The 13,600-nt window shown below is 43.6% G+C and overlaps 1 long non-coding RNA gene across 1 annotated transcript; it reads right to left on the bottom strand.

The window, feature by feature from the left end:
* Positions 1-675: 675 nt before the first annotated feature.
* Positions 676-12,517, bottom strand: LOC135315084 (uncharacterized). Its single transcript, XR_010374536.1, has 4 exons — positions 12,283-12,517; positions 11,429-11,622; positions 7,847-8,017; positions 676-7,259 (listed from the first exon to the last, which is right to left on the bottom strand). It is a non-coding gene; the product is annotated as an uncharacterized LOC135315084 (long non-coding RNA).
* Positions 12,518-13,600: the final 1,083 nt, after the last annotated feature.

Here is a 13,600-nt window from a genome sequence, read left to right as displayed (position 1 = left end):
TTATGCTCCTGATCACTGTCCTCCAAAGACCACCAGTTTAGGTGGACGTCCAAGAACCCAGCACAGCCATCCCTACGTTGGCAAGGGCAGCTTCATTTGCTGTTGGAGGTTTGCTGGGCACCAGCTTTGAGTGACTTTACCATAGTGCCAATAACCCCGGGCTGAGAAGCCATCACGGTGGAGTCAGGGGAGGATGGAAATAGGAAAGGGCAAAAAGGATGCTTCTGAACAGATGAGAAACCACTGCTCACTCCACTTGTGAGCCTAATTTATATTAAATGAGAGAAGCAGGAATCGGTTGTCTGATCTGCGCTTTGGACAAACTTCTAATGATTTGAACTTTTTTGCCAGAAGCATGTTCCCTTCCAACCGTGCCCAAAAAACCACATGCCCTTCTGCCTGCTGGCAACACCACTGAAGGCCAGGACAGGCAGACTGTGCGCTTTCGTCATTCAGACCAGTTTTTACAAATGTTTATCTGCTTTGATGCTCATAGTTTGTGATAACTTTTTTTTTTTCATTTTAGCTATACTTTCATACAACATCCTAATTGTTTGCCTTCTAAAAACATGGTTTCATTAATTTAATCTTGTGCTGCAGAAAATTTTATGAGATCTTAAAGAAACTTCATACTGTGCATTAATTTCTTTCCACATAATTGTATTTATATTTCAACAAATAGACTTGAAGTACATTATTATTCTAAAATGAGTGCTAATGGGTTTCAGCACTTTCATGCAGCTAATCGTGCATTTATTTCACAGCTTTGATGGCTCACAAAGACTTCCATTTCTTCATTTACATGGAACAACTGTGAAGGATAAATTAAATGGCCGCATATTTCATCGACAGATTTTTTCCTGAAAACTCTACACAAACAGTCCACTGTGGGTATACAACAAATAATTCCTTTGAAAGGTGCAGACCCCTGTCAGAAAGACAGTTCCATGAACGAAAAACACAAATCTTCATACACCCCCCCAGCCTGAAAAAAAAAAAATATAAAAAGACCAAAATATCGCTCCTCTCTGCATCAGGACAGCACATAAAAATTAACGTGTTTTCCATGGCAGGGTGGACACCAATTTGCTGCAATTTGCTCTCAAGCCAAGCCTCAAAGGACTGCAGAAGGAGGGAGGAGGTTGTGCATTACCCTTAAGGAGCAGAGCTGCTGTGCTTCAAAGCTTGTGTTGAATGTGTACTGTGTTCAGCTCTGAAGACCATAGAGAAACTGGTTCCTCGTGTACCGTACTAGGCATCCTGAGCGCTGGTATCCTACAAGGCAGGTTTGGCAATGGTGTCCTTAAATAATTGCTTGTGAAGGCGAAAAAAACGACCAAAACCCACCCTCCAAATGAGCAGGTCTTGACTTCATGGCTTATTTTCCCAATGCAGATGCACCAGATGCATGGAGGGAAAGGGAGGTACAATTTGAACAACATCCTGGACTAGCAACCTTAATGGCAGGCTGGGGAGGTACCAGCTGGGTCTTACAAGGAGAAAAAAGGGGCAGAGGGAGTTGGGGTTTCTACTCCCTACTTGTGCATCCCAGAAACTCCCAGAAGATCCAACCCTTCCTTTCTTCCCTCTTTGCTCTGCCATTGTTATTGAGGAGCTTTAAACAGTTCGGGGCTTTCTGTCTTGTGCTTGTTCAGCGCTCAGGCCCAGCTGTCCCAAGCCAGATGAGACAACTGGCTACGACCAGGCAGCTGGGCTTTCTCCATGGGTTACTCATGGCAGCAGATGTGAAGAGGTTGTCCTTCTGTGAGGCGTCTGAGCTCAACCCACCTGACTCTAGAGACAGCAAAAAGCAACCAAACCAGCTTGCTCTTGAGTGAGCTTCACAAAGTTACTCTACTATACAAGGAGCAAAGAAAAATCACCTGTATGGGACAGCCTTTTGGTATGAGCAGGGGTATCTCTCCTTCCCTCCCCAGATGTCAATAACTGGATCATTGAGCCCCAGAAACAGCACCAGGAGGGAGGGATGTCTGCGCCTGAGACAATTCCAAGGGGATCACCGAAGCTGTTCTTGGCTCTGGAGGGGCTTTCCAGGGAGTTTCCGTCTTTGGGCAGGAGAATGAGAGATTGCCCAACAAGACCAGCAGCAAAATAGCTTCCCTTACACTCCTTCAATAATTAATAACATGGTTCTTGGCTCCTTGTGCTTATGGACCTTCCTCTGAAATGCTACAGTAACGGGACTAATGCATTTGCTGCCCTGGAGAGGGAATAAAGCTCCCAGGCCACAGGTTGTTTCCTTTGAGCTGCCCTCCCTCCTTAATAACCCCACAAAGGTCAGATTCAGGATATTCCTACAGTTTGGTTAAGCCATTAAATTATCTGGCTTCCTAGAGGTGACCAACCCACTGGTGTTTGATCATTAACATGGTCAAGCCTTTAGCTGGTAGCATGCTGCTACCTGGATTGAGCATCCCCTTTCACAGCCAGTTTTCTTCCAAGGAACTGAAATATTTCATATCAGATAATGATTTTTTTTTTTCTTGAAGAAAAGTGGAGAGAATGAATTAATCCACAACAGCATTGATGAGGGGAAGAAAAGTTAATTGAAAAATATAATGAAAACACTGAGCTCATTCCACCCTGTGTATGCAATGGAAACATTGATATTGACAAAGAAAAATTAAAATTTGCTACAGAGTTCAAACACATTGTTAATATATGTATGATGATAATGCACAGAATCCTTGGTAAAGGAGCCTTAGGGCACACATTATGCTTATGCAAATTTTATGGAAAACTACAATATTAAATACTACACATTCTACTTTTTTTTTTTTTAAGCAAACTGAGTCTGGTAAACGCTTTGGCCTAAGTTCTACTTAGATTTAGGGTTGTTTTCATGCTATCAGGACAAATAAAAGGCGCTGCAAGTGGAAGCCTACTGGGAAGGAAGAGCTTTTTTCTGGTAGAGAGCAGCTCTCCCACATCCCACCCGATGCACCTCCCTGTGGCCCGCAGGCCTATGCCAGAGGGTGTTTTTCTGTTCACAGCATGATGAATGTGGACCCTTAAGACCACTATTCCACAGCACAATCCAGCAGAGCCTTTGGACTGCCATAAAATGTTCAAGGGGCCAGATGGGAAGGTGGTAGAACAATCACTCTCCCCTGTCCAACCCCTGGTGCACACTCCTGGCCAGGGCTAAGAAGAGTAAAGGACCAGAATTAAAGAACACCACCAAAACAGCACTCAGAAGCTCTCTTGCTTTGTCTGCATGGGCACTTACGTGAGCACTGGCATGTTGTATTTGGGTCCTGGGCCCAGGTTCATTCTGTCTCATCAGGCTCCTCACTGAAATGCTGAAGCAGGTGATTAATCTGTCCGGCTTCCTTCCAGGTCCAGGGAGAGGAACAAGGATGGTCAGAGGCTGTGGCTGAAAAGACTTCTGCCTTCTGTTGCTCCATTCGCTATAGCAGTGGCTAGAACTCAGGTGACAAAGCCTCTAACAATGCTTGTTTTTAGGTGATACTAACTAGGATCTTCACACATGATGAGTTTTTGTACTCAAAAATACCCCAACAGGCGCACTGGCAGCTTTGTTCCACACACAAAACGGTAGTGAATGAACCACCTCAACGTCAGGAGCATTTGGAGGAATAAGCCACCGAAAGGGTTGTCAAACATCGGAACAGGCTGCCCAGGGAAGTGGCTGAGTCTCCATCCCTGGGGGTATTTAAAGGAAGGGTAGACGTGGTGCTTGAGGATGTGGTTTAGTGGTGGCCTTGGCAGTGACAGGTTAGCGGTTGGACTCGGTGATCTTAAGGGTCTTTTCCAACCTTAACGATTCCATGATTCTTACTCAAAATCCAGTGTAAAGTGCAGGCAGAAGTGTCAGAGATGCTGCAGAGCGAGCCCTGGGGCGAAACCCCCACTGTCCCACAAGGGTGGGTAAGACCACACGTGCAGGCTGCTCACTTCATGCTCCTACATGCAAAAGCTCCGGTCAGAGAACGTCTGCCCGCAGCAAACCCCTGGGGCTGTGCTGAAACGGAAAGTCACATTTCCCACCAAGTTTAGCCCTGCACCAACAGTTTTCCCTTTGTCATTCTAAACTGGCTTCGAAGCACTCCTTTAATTTTCAATATAAAGCATTATCATCACTGGCTGTATGACTGTGACATTCAGGGAGATAAAAGCAATAAGCCTTTCTCCACACAACCACTCTCATTGACTCCTATAATGTCTGAGTTGGATATTTTGTAACCCTGCCCAATTAATTTTGTGCTCGGTGGCTTTTTCTGAACAGAAAGTCTTAAAAAAGATCTGCTAAGAAATTCATTAACTTTACAATGCAGTTGGACTTACTCCAGCCAAATTATCACATTTCTATGGCGCTAAAAATAAAGAAAAGCACCGTATAATTGAAACAACACACACACAGAGCAAGATTTCTCTCAGAGTCTGTATGGAAACCAGACGCTGGTTAATCTGCACCATGCAATAGTGTCTCACGTGATTAATACATAATATGAAATGTTACACATTTTCAAATAGATTCCCTGCAGGTAACAAATTGCATGTCACAACTGCAAGTTTGACAGTTGACACTATTATACACTTAATCGGTAAATGAAAAATGACAATTTTTAAGCTGTAGCACAACTGCAGCGTTTTGACAGTGCTTTGGCCAGTGATTTCTCTCCAATCCATCTGTGCCTTTTGCCTACGAGCTACAAAACATGTAAGTGCAGAGCCTCTATTTACAGCTTTTGTATTTCATTTGTCATCCCGGCAAAATCTTTCCTTTCTCGTGTCAGACGACGCAGCACGCGGTTACACCCGCTGTGGTGGCCTGTCTCCCTGCAGCACCCTTCAAAGCCAACACCCCACATGTCTAGTTGTGCCACTGCAGCATCATCGGCACCTGTTTAATCTTTTTGTCTTAGTTAGTCAAACTATCTTATAAAATCATAGGATTTCTGGCTCAGATTTCCAAAGGAGTTTAAGGGAGTTAGGCTCTCATATCCTGTTAAAAAGAATCCTTTTCCCTCAAGTCTCCTTTTTTCCCTTTTTTTCCCTTTTTTTCCTTTTAGTTTTTTGAAACCACAGCCTCTGTGGACGCGTCCCTCTATGCCCATTAGGCCATTCACTCTGCCACGCAGCATATCAGAGATGCCATTTTGCTTGAACAGATAGTTAGCGTAATGACAGATTGCACTCTATCAAAGGATCTATTGTAAAGAGATATAACATGAAAGAAAAATCATCTTCTCTGGGCTGCTATTCTTTTTGCCAGGTAGGTGGGTGAAAATTGACGAAATCATCTCAATGTATGGTTGAAGCGTTCATTTTTGAAGCCAGCCAAATACCAGCCAATACAAAACAGAAATATCTGCTTTGCATTTCTGACTTTCCTGCCTCATTAATTCCAGCTTAACTAACACTGAACCTGTAACTGATGGGTGTTTTTCCTCTTGTAACCGTATTTTCAAAAGATTATTTTTTTTATCTAATACTATCATTACTTCATTAATCCCTGCTTCTTCCTTTATTAATTACTCCCAAACTATATTAAAAATAATTTACACCCTTTTTTTCTTCATTAAGATCATCTCTGCCTCCGTCTTGCATGTTTTGTCACTGCTTCCTCTTCTTTTCTTCACCATTACGGTGTCTAGCCCTGAAATTTTTTTTCTCTTGACCATAGGGAATCTAGTAGCTGAACAATTTCCAGCCTTTGTTCATGTTCCCCACTTCAGGTTTGTATTCTCAGAGAGTTAGGCTGACTGCTGTTATAAGCTCTGGGGAAGCAGCTCTCTAACGGTGCTGAGTACACACGTTACTGCCCAGTGCCATGTTCTGTTTGCACAAAGCAAATGCAGCAAGACCACAGCTATCACTTCCCAAGTGCATACTTACTTCCAAGTCAGCGATAAATTTATTTCAACGCCGAGAACGCCATTGGATGTCCAGCCTAAATTTACCCAGCCCAGCCCTGCAATTATTTTTAAAATACTTGTTATGGTCTACACAGAACGCAGCAAATTATTCCATGTCAAAGACTTCACGTGTCAGTGCTTTTTTTTTCCTCCAATATGTTGTGAGGAAGACATCTTCTGCTGTTGTAACAGCTAACGCCTTGCCTAGCATTTTTAGTTATATCTATTAGAGCCTTAGTCCCTAAATTTCAGGGTGCTGTGATCATGAATGGTCTGCAACTAGAACAGTAACGGCATTTCTGGACATCCAGCCCGAAAAGCCTTTACTCTTGATAGGGGGAAGCTAATGTGCACTAAAATCTTTCCCTTTCAACAGTCGCTTGGCTCCTTGCTCATCTACAGTATTTGCTGCCCTCTGGCTAAAGGGTCAGCATGGATTTCTGAGGCATTTGTGTAACTATTTCTCTCTTTCTGCTTCCTTTCTGTATTTAGTGAGCCTTGCAGGTCAGTGGATTTGTGCTGGGAGGATTACAGGTGGGCCAGTATGACTTGGCACCAAATGCATTTCTTATGCTCAAGATGTTTTTTATTTCTCAGTGACGCTCTTCATTCCAGGGGGAAACTGTTTGCCTATTTGTCTCCAGCCCACTGGGGAACATCCCACTCCTCCTTCACAAGGAGTCCTCAGAGAGGAGCATGTTCCCATACCAGTTTCGGGTGCTTTTTTGAGCTCATCTGCATTCAGCTGAGCAACAGCTTTCAGCAGCTTTTTCTGCACCCTGCAGGACCTTTTGTCTAGCTGGTCCTTCATTATGTTTCTTTCAGCAGTCTAACTCAGCACATAACAGCAATTTGGATCATTCAGCTTCCAGCTTATCCTTGGCGTTCTGCTGATTCCGGTGGTCTGCGTTTTGTTATCCTTATTTCTCAATGTCACTGGCCTTTAGTGTCTCCCCTGTGGCAGCAGGAGACATAGTAAATGATCTGGGAATGTTTTGTGACATTTCTCAAGGAAGACTTTTGTTCCTCAAGACACTGAAATTTAATCTTAAAGTTTGGTTCACAGGCAAACTGCTCCTTGTCTCTCTAGGGAAAAACCAGAATATTCCGGATCTGATATAAACCACAACAGAGGGGAGCTGCTTTCCATCCAGTGTTACTGAAACACCAAAAAAACCCATATGAAGTGAAGTCTCCAGATTTCCTCTGTGATCATTTCTGATGTTAGCTGTCTGCTGTGACTGTTCAAATGACCGCTGCTTCGCCGGGCTCGATGCTGGCCTTTCTTTCCCCTTCATTAAAGGTCATCCAACAAGCTCACAGCTCAAGCTCAAACGTGGCAGCCCGGCCATACACCTGGAACAAAACATTCAAGAATCAAAGCTGCTTTCCAAAAATCAATGATAATGACGGTTCCCAGAGGAACCGCTGATTCAGTCACCTCAAAGGCCCAAGGTCAGCAGTCCGCCCCCGAGAGCAAAACCTGGAAGTGGTCAATCACCGTGGAGATGCCTGAAGCCTGCCGTGCCCTGCTCCCCCCCCCCAGGCCTATCTGTGTCGCTCCTAACTTACAGCAATAGCTGCCTTTTATGAAATGCTTTTCATTAAGCCTCATTCAGTCCCTGTTTGCTTTTGGGTTTTGCTGCTCTGTTGAAAACAAGTAGCAAGACAAGGGCTGATTTATGTACAGGACAGACACCAAGTTATATATCGGAACAATAAACTTATTAGAAGCAGAAGAAGAAGGGGAAGTAAAACATTCATTGAGAAGTTGAATACTGTTGAAGAGGGAGATACTGTAGAGAAGAATGAGCTAGAATCACGCTGAATTGGATTTCTCTAGACTTCTAGAAACTGCTGTCTCTGGATATCAGAAGTGCCATCAGCTGCCAGTATGTCAGCACAGAACACAGGGCTCTCCCCGCCGTACAGCCCTACCAGACCTTTAGGCGTTGCACCAGTGAGTCCTTAGCGAATTATCACCAACACACAGCTTGCAAAACTGCGTACACACGGCCCAAGGAGGCAGTCTCATAGTAGCTCCTTATTTTGTGTCAAAGAGTTACTGCAGATGAGAAGAAAGCTGCATGTGACACCACGGTATCTATTAGCATCTGTAAATAAACCATGAAAACAGCGTGAGAATTGAAAAGTGATCTTGCAACAAATATTTCAGTACAAAGAATAACATCCAGATGGCCTGGACTCAAACAAGTTCCCTTGGCTATTAGAGGAGGCTGGAAAGGGAAAAAAAATAAAATTATGATGATGGAGGATGGACAAGTGCTGAAAGGGGAAAAATGGGAAATTTTGAAGAAAATTCATCTGAGGATTCTGAAAACAGCTCAGGAGGGACCGTTTGTACTGCAGCCCAACAGCCTGGCAGCACCAGCCAGCCCGTCTCTTTGAACACAAGGGAAACCATAGTCTGCTGAGAGCTGGTTATTAGATTTGCTGTTTCCAAAGGACTCAGCTAAAAAATGCCTCAGTCAGAAACCTGCCTTCCATATGAAAAGTAGTGTTTAGCGCAAGTATTTTCAATTAGGTTGTTTCAATTCATTTGACTCGACCCCAACTCTAAGGAATTTCAAACATTTGCAAAGGTGAACGATTCACACAATAAGAAATCTCTACATCATGGAAAAAAAGCTTTCAAAAGGGCAAGGAGATATCAAAGAACATATCTCAACTCCTTTATGCAATCCCATAGACTTGGGAATCGTCTCCAGAAGAGGTCAGGCTCAGGGGGTTCCCCTCAGTTCTGGTTCTGCACAAATCTAGTTTTATGCCCAGAGCTGTGAATCACCACGTTAATTAAATGTGCGCTGCAATTAAAATGCAGAAGATGCTCTAACCTAATGGTACAGATCCAAGTAGCCAGAGGTAGTTTGTTAGGTATTTGAACCAGCCGGACAATCCAGGTCACGTGGACAGAAAGTGGCAGTAAATACAGGGGAAGTTGCAGATGCTCAAGTTTTCTTCTATTAACGTAACCTGAATGTGACCTTTTAATGAAATATGACAGAGCTGAAATGGCACCTGAAGTCATAACAAATTTTTAAGATGGTACAGTTTGTAGAGAAGAAAGATAACTCAGTTCTAATCAATGTAAGTGCCATCGCAAGATGATGTCATGTATGCATCGCCCTGAAACATCACTCTCTCTACCTGTGGGAAATTACTCAAACTGATGGGATGCAAAGGGTGATAAGCATCCTGGCGCATTAGAAATAGCATGTTCAGACTTCTTTCTGAGAAGGCTCATTGGCTGTGTGAACAGACAGGTAATTGGCTCACTTTTCAGTTGAGGAAGATGCAGTGCTTCCAAAGTACTGCTTTTTCACGGCATGACTGGTAACCTTGGAGCTGTACTGTCCAGAGCGGATGTTGCTAGAAAGGGCTCATCAATAAACCCTCCACTTAATGCGCACAATTCCGTGCGGACATTAATCCCTTCAAACAGGCAAAAAACAGTCCCTCCTTTATAAAGACACGTTTAGAGGTATGCAATAAGAAACAGGCAGAGGGAAGGGTTAAAATGCTTTCATCTGTTCTGAAAACAGAGGCAGTATTTTTTCTCCCACAAGACAGGGTTTGAACACCCATTGCATGAGACAGAAGAAGAAACTGGCTCAGTATCTCCTTTTCCTGGATCCTCATCAGAAAAAGAAAGAGGTTACTCCACTTCTCTGTCCTGCTCCTACTGTTTGGTCTCCATTTAAGCCCTGCTTCTCAGCAAACCTTTAAGTTTAGACTGGCATTTATCAGCTTTAATTAAGGAGATGTTAGGGGGAAAAGAGAAGGGGAGAAAAAAAAGCCTAAAAGACATCTTTAGTGCTTTCTCTCTCCTTCTGAGCTGCTTTTGGCATTTTTGGTTTGCTCTCTGGGTTTTTGGTCTTTTGTATTTGAAGGATGCCTTCTTTACTGCCCAAAGACAGAACTCACAGTGCCATTAAAGCAAATACTTCATATAAGCAACCCATGGGCAGAGACCAAGCACAGACCATTCACTGAATAAAAATTTAAAACCCAGATCTCACCAATCACTAATAGGCAAATTGTCAAAACTCAGCACTTGAGGTTGTTGAGCATTTTCTTTTCTTGCAAATGGTTTGCCCAGGTCTGTTTTAGAATCAGACCTGTCAGCAGCTCTCTGGGGTATTTCTATTTCTTTGGGTTTGCAATGGCAAACGTCAACATGTGGAGAAAACTTCAATATACTGCTTATTATACCCAACACCCAAGTATAATGAGCAAGCAGTTCCTGCAACGCTGGGCTGCTGGTCAGGCAAGCTACCTATAAACTGGCAAGCAATTTGTTGGACTGTCAAAAGACAAAGATATCAAGCAGATCAAAGCTCCTCTGTTAAGCTTATAAATATCCATTATTCTAAGCAATCAGAAAAATACTGGGAATGGACATGTAATATAGCAAAAAGACCCCTAAAAGCTAGGCTGCCCCCAAACGAAAAAAAAATATAAATTCAGATTAATATACTTGCAAATGTTCCGATTCTTGCGTGGAAATAACCAAGCCAGGCAAAGGGAGACTAAAAATAAACTACCACCAAGGGCCAGTGCAATGCGGAATCATTTTATAGCAGTACACCAAACTATTTAGTCAGATAAATACGCTTAATTAGTTGTGCCAGAGTCAGGGAGAAAACAATAGCTTTATTGTTTACTTATTTTCTGAAAGGCTGTTATTGTGGCTATATTTTATTTTGCAGGAATTTTCTACTGTATGTGCATTTTAGGTCTGATTCTCAAGAGACAGGAGTCAATGCACTAATTACAGTGCAACTTATGGAGAATATCACCAGCTGAGTGCCTTTTACACGATTTCTAAGTACATTGAAATACAGAAATACTTTAGGGAAAACAATCTGATTTCTAAAGCAGTTTCTGCTTTTGCTTATATTGACTTAGAAACAAAGATTTTTGAGAGGTTTTTTTGCATGCAGCCATTGGTATCAGGAGTCTGCCCAAATGAAGCTGTGGATGCCCAATGCACCCCTGTCTCTCAGTTCATCCAGGTGTCCCGTGATCTGAGGCCATTTCCTTACCATGGTTTAAAAGGGTTAATGATGCAGCATAAACGGGCTTTGAGTCAGACCCACAAAGATCATCTCCAGGTGTACAATAGAGCTTCACAATTTTAAAAGTTATCTGAAGAGATGGAATGCAGAAAGAATCAAAGCACAGCTGCGGCTCTGCCACAGGTCAGCACTGACCTTTGCAGAGCTGCACAACAGAGAAGAAAGGCAATGCACACAGAAGCAAGATGGTAAGTTCCTCGTGGATAAAAGGAAAGCAGAAGAGGCTTCACTGCATGGTTTTCATGTGCTGTCACAGGCTAAATCTCTAATAAAAGCCAAGCATTTATGCAAAAGTTGATTTTTAACCATTTTTTTTAAAGCTTGTTATGAATAGGTCTTAAATGCTACTGGATTGGGGGGAAAAAAATGTAAAGATGGGAAGGAGAAAGCAGAAAATGGGGACCAGAAAGGAGAATTAGTACCTACCATGAAACATCTGCAGGACACATTTAAGAGACCCAAAGGGGAAGCGATGCAATGGTTTGGCGATTCAGAGCTTGGGCAGATACGTATCATCCTCAGGACATTTTGCTTGAAGCCACTTGGGCCGTTCAGTTCTGTGATTGCAGCATCCTACGGTCTCCCTCCCCAGCTTTTTCCTCCACTGGTTCTCACCCTTCCTATTGTGTAATTAAAGAAGTCTCATAATTATCAGTGCTAAGTGAGGCTTTGTTAACCATCACCAACAATACAGCAGGAACAAGGAGGGAAAGTGCTCTAATCATGTTCATACTGGGAGAGCCTGATTTTTGTCTCTCCCTCCCATGGCACTGGCAGTTGCTCCAGTGAGCAATGAAAGCACAAAGGTAAGTGGATTTAAGTGGATTTAAGGTGACTTTGACTCTACATAGGCTGAAATAAGATGAAAGTTCCTGGCAGGTAGGGAAGAGTTTCTGGAAGAGTTTCCCCTACTAGTGAGAAGGAAAAGCAGACCTAGGTGTCCTCACGTCACACTTGGTGCACCAGAGATGGGCCACATTCATTAACCCAGGATTTGCCTTTCAGTCCAGTGATCTTATAACACAGCTGAAAGTCAGGATGCCCTGGACAGCCAGGGAGGCAAGCACTAGCCTGCAGTGCACTAGGTGCCCACCAAATAGCTCTTGACTAATGCTAAATCCCAGCTAAACTCAGGGCAGGACTGCACAGACCCCCTCTTGCCTAGAGAAGAGATGATACAAAAGGAGCAGTGGGTTTTCCCCTCATTAAGAGGTTTCTGGTATGGTATTGCCAAGAAGGATTTGGCAAGAGAGATGGGACCTTAGCAAAGTTACACTCACCACAACACAGCACGCAGCCAACCAGCAAGTACTTCACTCCCAGCACGCCCAGGAGAGTCTCTCAGTGGTCTTGAGCTTCATTTCTGTCATTTTCTCTTGACCTCCAGTTGGTAAATACTAGCTCAGGATGCTCCTTACTCTGTTTACTGTACAGTCTTGTTCCAGACTGGCACCGGGCTCTCGACAAGCAAAACAACTTGAAGATCCAGCAGGTATGAAGTTTTCTGAGGTTTGTGCCCTGAAACAGGTGTGCCAGGTTTTTTTACTTTCCTTTAATCCCACTAAGTGAGCATACACATGCAGCAATTGCATCCAGCAAGCAGGACACTCCAATTTGCTTTGAATTTAGCCTGGGCAGACAGTTATCCAGACTACATCAGTCAACGTAATGAGAGCAAGAGAGATTTAAAAAGAAAGCATGAAGAGGAGGATGACACTCCAGGAGATGAAAATGGAGGAACTATGAGAATGTTCATTGAGTTTGACAATTTCAGGCTAAAAGGCTTCTGTCCTAGCAGGTATTTTATCTCCCACTTCAACCTTCACATCTCACCTCCCCGTCCAGCCCCACACCAGCCATTGGGAGTTCCCAAAGCACCCCAACACAGCTCTGTATAACAAGCTATTGCCTATCCTTGTGAGTCACGCCAGGTGAGCAACTGCTGGTGACCCAAGCAGGGGAAAGCCACCCTTCTCCAACTGCTCAGACCATCGCAAGGCAACTAAAGTCACATTGACCCCGACTCCAGGCACACTCCTCCTAAGAGTATGGCCTAAGGTGGACCAGTCAAGCATCATTAGAGTATAAAATCCCTTGTGAAGCTTGGTGCGGGCAGCTGTGTGGGGAGGATGTTCCCTACTTGGTGTGGGGTCTTCTTGCTGTGCTGGCCTTAATTACCACTCTTTGATTAGAGACCTCTCTCTGAAGGATGGGTCCCACATGGTGTGATGACTTTTCATGTGAAGTCTTAAGGGGAAAGGGAACTTAAATTAATTGCTGATTGCTGACTTCTTTCCCTGCTGCTCCGGCCCTGCTCTTGGTCTGATCTTTTTAGCTTTTGCTTTCTCGCTTATTTCTTTCTCACCTGCTGATGACGCCTGATAACTGTCTTAATCAAATGAATTCCAACAATGTTTGGGGTAGCCTTTTCTGTAGTTGTAGGGATTTTCTTTCCTCTTCCATACCCTGGGAGCCTGCCAGAGTTAGCTTCCACTGCCTCTTAAGCATAACCTTCCTCTTCTATTTTTCTTACGTGTTGCTAAACCCCTCTGTAGCAAGATGTCTTCAGGAGCAGAATATTTCAGATTGTACTGATGA

The sequence above is a fragment of the Phalacrocorax carbo genome, chromosome 9, assembly GCF_963921805.1.
Source record: "Phalacrocorax carbo chromosome 9, bPhaCar2.1, whole genome shotgun sequence".
Lineage (NCBI taxonomy): Eukaryota > Metazoa > Chordata > Aves > Suliformes > Phalacrocoracidae > Phalacrocorax > Phalacrocorax carbo.
The sequence above is the reverse complement of the archived record's forward strand: the minus strand, read 5'-3'. Positions and strand labels throughout refer to the sequence as shown.